Consider the following 6,123-nt stretch of genomic DNA (forward strand, 5'->3'; position numbering starts at 1 on the left):
GGTCATCAGCATTCCTGCTCCTCTGATGCTGCCCAGCCTGCTGTGCTCATCCAGCTCTACACCTTGTCATCTTCTTTAGATTGCTCCCTGTTGTTCTCTGTTATTGATTTAAACCCTATGATCCAATGATCACTTGCAACAAAATGTTCCCCCACAGTCATCCAGTTCAGTTAGCCTATCTCATTGCCCAGTTATAGACAAATTTGCAGTCATACTAAATTAGGTGACCTAGTAAATTGAATCAACGGCAGGAGAAATTACAATGGACTACACACAAACTAAGTTGCTGGGCAGAACTGATGCAAATGAAGTTTAGAGGCGGTTTCAGGCCGGGTGATGGTAAGTAACAGGAATGTTCGTGGACAAGTAATCCAGAGACTTGGACTAATACTGCAGAGACTTGGGTTCAAATCCCACCAGACCATCTACAGAAATTAACATTCAATGGATTAATAAACCTGGAAGAAAATGCTGAAATAACTGCACAGAGGCTGGTATCCTGTCACCAAGTCTCCCTTTATTTACAAGTGCACAGTACATTGGTTGCAACCAGCCAGCTTCAAGTCAATCTCTGAAGTCAGGAGACGCTCTGAATCCCCAGTTTATATCTGTCAACAAGGGCTCCCTGATTGGCCCAGGTTAACAACCCCAAACAAGAATCTCATGGTCCATAAGATTCTCTTGATTCCAATCACTACAAATGCAAAATGTATTTATAACAATTTAAAAACTACTGACTTGCCGTGAAGAACATATCTGGTTCAATAACATCCTTTAGAGAAGGAAATCTGCCATTCTTACGTGACCTGGCCTACCTACATATGACTCCAGACCCAGAGCAATGTAGTTAATTCCTAACCATCCTCTAAAATTGCTATGTTGTAAAATGAGGAAGTCCAGGAGTATAGGTATCATTGAGTTTAGAATGGTTTCATGAAGAAGGAGACAATTTGACTAGTACCTGTGGCCAGCTCTCAAGAACAACTCACTCACTCCTACTCCAGGGCCTTTCCCCAGCATCCTGCAAAGCTTTCCTTTGTAGATAATTTTCCAATTCCCGTTTGAAAGCCACAATTGATCTGTCATAACAACACCCTAACCACACTACAAAAGAAGCTTTTTGTCAAATAACCATTGCTTCCTTTGCCAATCAATTTAAATAGGTCCTCAGTTCTTCCACCAACTGTTTGCCTCTTATAATCTCTGTCTAGACTCCTCAGGATTTTGGATATCTACACTAAATCTCCTCTCAATCTTCTCTTCCCCAAAGAAAACTATCAAAAATTCTCCAATTAATCCAATTAACTGCCTCATTCCTGGAATCATTCTCTTGAACCAGTTCATAGAATCTCTACAGTGCAGAAGCAGGCCATTCAGCCCATTGAGCCATTCGAACATCTGAAGAGCACCCCAACCAGACCTACCCCGCTACCCTATCCCTGTAACCCTGCATTTCCCATTGGCTAATCCACTTAGCTTGCACATCCTATGGGAGGAAACTGGTGCACCCAGAGGAAACCCACACAGATACAGGGAAAATGTGCAAACTCCATACAGACAGTCGCCTGAAGGGAGAATCAAACCCAGGTCCCTGACACTGTGTGGCTACAGTGCTAACCACTGAGCCACCATGCCGCCCCTGTTCTGAATCTCCGCTATGCCTTCACATTTTTCTTAAACTGTGGAACTGGGTGCAATATTCCAGTCAAAGCAGAAACAGTGGGTCATTCAGGATTAGCATAGCTTCCTTCCTCTTGAACTCTATGCCTCTATTAATAATAGAGTCCAGGAGACTGTATGTAAGCATACAGTCAAACAACAAAGAAAGAGGCCCTTCGGCCCACCATGTCTATGTCAACCAACAAACACCAAACTGCACTAATCCCACTTACCAGCACTTGATCCATGGCCTACTGTGCCCTGGCATCTTAAGTGCTTGACCAGATGTTTCTTAAATGTTGCAAGATACCAGCGTCTACCACTCAGGCAACACCATTTCTACCATTCTACCACTGGATGAATTTTATTTTTTCCTCAGAATCCCTCTAAATCATTTATTCCTCATCTTAAACTTATGCCCTTTGGACTTAGAAACATCTGCAATGGGGAAAAGATTCTCATGATCTACCCTATCTGTGTCTCTCATAATTTTGTATACCGCAGTCAGATTCCCCCTCAACTTCCTCTGTTCCAGGGAAAAAAACTCAACCTATCTCGTCCCTCCTCTTAACTGAGACTTTCCACCCCAGGCAACATGCTGGTGAATCTCTGCTGCACCCTCTCCAGTGCAATCACATTCCCCAATAGTGCAATGACCCCCCAGAAATACACATAGTATTCCATCTGTGGCCTAATCAATGTTTTATAAAGTTGCAACAAGACTTCCCTGCTCCTATCTTTTACATCTGGTTAATGAAGGCAAGCATCTCCTTCTTCACCAGCCTGTCTACCTCTGCTGACAACTTCAGGGATTGGTGAACTTATACACCAAGGTCCCTTCATTCCTCAGTACTCCTTAGGGACCTACTGTTCATTGTGTATATCCTTCCCTTATGAGACCTCCCAAAATGTATCACCTCACACTTATCAGGATTAAATTCCATTTGCCATTGCTCTACCCAATTTACCAGCTGCTTAATATCAGACTGTAGCACAATCCTCACAATCAACAACACCACCAATTCTTGTGTCATCGCAACATACTAATTATACCTTCTGCTTTCATATCAAAGTTGTTAATGTTCATTACAAATAGCAAGGTTCCCAGCAGAACCCTGTGATATACCACAGGCTTCCAATCATAAAAACAACCCTCCACCATCATCCTTTGCCTCCTATCTGCAAGCCAATTTTGGATCCAATTTGCCAACATATCCTGCATCCCATAGGCTCTTACCTTTTGGACCAGTCTTCCACTTGGGATCTTTCAAAAGGCTTTACTGAAGTCCATGTACACAACTGCACAACCCTCATCAATATAATTAGTCACAAAAACACTATCAATTCACTGGACAGGATCTCCCTCTAACAAATACATGCTGTCTATCTCTGATCAATCCCTCCCTTTCCAAGTGCTGATTAATCCTGTCCCTCAGAGTTTTTTCCAATAAGTTCCCTGCCAAAGATGTCAGACTAACTGGTCTGTAATTATCTGGCCTATCCCTGCTGCCCCTCTTGAACAAAGGAACCATGTCAGCTATCCTCCAGTCATCTGGCATGTCACCTGTGGCTAGCTAAGTATTAAATATTTCCGCCAGGGCTCCAGCAATCTCCCCTCTTGCCTCCCATAGCAGTCTGGGATACATGTAATCAGTTTTATGCCCGATAAAAGATCTAAAACCTCCTTCTCCTTATTAAACTTAACCTGTTCTAGAACCTCACCATACCAACTGAAATCTCTAGCTACAATGTGTTTCTCCCTTGTGAGTACAGATGAGAAGTATTAATTTAAGATCTCAGCGACGTCCCGATAACCACAATAGGTTGTCCTTTAGGTCTCTAATAAGACCCACTCTTTACCTGGTAATCTTGCACTTAATAAACTTTTAAAATACCTTGGGGGTTTCATTAATCCTGTGTAAGACATTTCATGGCTCCTCTTTGCCCTCCAAATTTCCTGTACACTGTCTATGGTCCTGAAGGACCCCCAGTTTTTAATGTGCTGTACATATGAACATGTATTTTGTTCGTTTTCTTTATCAAACCAGGATTCCCTGGATTTACATAGACACATTTCATTCATAATAATTATCAGGTAAGGCCGGGGGGGTGGGGGGGTCTTTTCTTCAGAAAAGTGAAAGCTATTAGCAAATATGATAGGCCTTGCATATGGATGAGTGAACTGATACTTTAATGGGGAGAAGAACGCTTCACGTAATTGGACAGGTCAAATCTAGGAGTCACTAATGGAAGGTGATGCATAGAAGATGCGGTCAAGATTTCAAGAGAAACCTTAGTTAGGGTGGTTAGGATGAGAAATTTGACATAAAAAGCACAGATGCATTAAAAGGGGGAAATTGGACTTAAAATGGCATTGTCACTTGGATCTGTGACGTTTTTAACCAGTTTTCAAGGTTTACCTATGACCCTATCCCAATTATACACTGCTTTCATATCTCTGAAACATGACTATCCATCAGCTTAACTAGGGGTTAGAGAGTGGCCATCTTTGAACAAACATCCATTCTCGGTTACTGGACCCGAAACATTAACTCTGTTTTCTCCTTCACAGATGCTGCCAGACCTGCAGAGCTTTTCTAGTAACTTTGTTTTTGTTCCCGATTTACAGCATCTGCAGTTCTTTTGGTTTTTATTCAAAACACTACATCTGTTTGAGTGGGCGCTGGCCACAGGGGACTCCTGCACTGCCTGCCCACACTTACTGGCCTTGATGGTCATCACCCAATGCTTTTCTATCTGTGTAACCCTTACTTGTGGTGTGACCAGCTCACTAAACATACTATCCACAACATTTTCAGCTTCATGGATGTTCCATAGTCAGTCCATCCACAGCTCTAGCCACTCCGTGTGGTAAATCAGGAGCTGCAGCTGAACACCACTACCTGCATACGTAGTCACCATGGAGAATGGAAATGTCCCTGATTTCACACATATTGCAGGAGGAGCATTCCATGGGATCAAGTTCTCTTGCCATTGTGTTCCTTATCAATTACTCACCTAATCAGATTTCCCATTCACTTTCTTCCAATTCCTAACAAACTACAAACCACAAAAATTAAGGACTTCACACTTGGTTTCCCTCCCGGTATTATTCTCTCAGTCCCTATAGCTGGTTGTTAAGCAAACAATCACTTCTCAGCTTCTGAGGAAGGGTCACCGGACCCAAAACGTTAACTCTGTTTTCTCCTCCACAGATGCTGCCAGACCTGCTGAGCTTTTCCAGCAACTTTGTTTTTGTTCCTGATTTACAGCATCCACAGTTCTTTCGGTTTTTACTTCACTGCTTCCCTGTGCCATCACCCTCAATTGTTTCTTTCTGTTAAGAATGAAGTCTATTTTAATTTTTATGACACCTCCCCCACAGGCTCCGCTGCAAAACTTTGTTTCCCAGTCAGTAGGCCTCACAGATTTTAATCTAACCTTAATCACCCAATCAGCTGCTTCCTCCTGTCCTGCATCACGTTTTGAACCCTGACATCTCCTTAGGAGCTCTTCTTCTGGATTCAGTGAAGGTTCGCTCTGCTCCTCTCCATTATACTCCATTTTGCCATCTTGTTGCCTACTTTCTTCACCTGTCTGTACCTCTTTGTAGCATCTATATCCTCCTCACAAGCTACATTTAGACAACTTTATAGTACTTGCTGACCTTTCTAAACCATTAATACAGGCCATAAATAGCTGGGAACCATCACTGATCACAGCCTGTCAACTTGAGAATGCCCCATTTATCTGTCTGTTAACTGATTTTCTATCCCTGCTGATATATTGCCCTCAACTCCATGAATCTTTATGTTTCCTTTTGTGTGGAATTTTATCAAATTCTTTTTCAAAATCCAGGTATCTGCTAATTCCACTCTATCTATCCCATTGGTTGTGTCCTCAAAAAATCTTTAATAAATTTGTTAACTTTGTCTGATTATACTATAATCTTGTTAAGATGTCCTTAATACATTCCAGCACTATCCTGACTAATGTCAGGCTAACTGGCCTGTAGCTCTCTATTTTCTTTCTCCATCCTTTCTGGAATAGTGGAATTACACTTGCTGATTTCCAATCTCTTGGGACCGTTCCAGAATTAAGGGAATTCCAGAAAATAATAGCTAGAGCATCCACTATCTCTGCTACCATTGCTTTGAGAAATCTGAGATCTTAAACCACCAGGTCCAGGAGTTTTGTTGGATTGTAGTTCCTTAAGTTTTTCCTGCCAATACTATTTTCCTTTATTTTTAAACACCTAGTATATTCTCTATTTCTGGTATGTGACTGGTGTATTCTGCTAAAAGACACACATTATTTGTAAAATGGCAAATACCCATTGTTGAACAAGGTGCAATTATTTGCAGAGACAACAACGTGCAGAGCTGGATGAACACAGCAGGCCAAACAGCATCATAGGAGCAGAAAGGCTGACGTTTCGGGCCGAGACCCTTCATCAGAAATGGT

This window comes from Rhincodon typus, chromosome 20, assembly GCF_021869965.1.
Source record: "Rhincodon typus isolate 14 chromosome 20, sRhiTyp1.1, whole genome shotgun sequence".
In the NCBI taxonomy this organism is placed as follows: Eukaryota; Metazoa; Chordata; class Chondrichthyes; order Orectolobiformes; family Rhincodontidae; genus Rhincodon; species Rhincodon typus.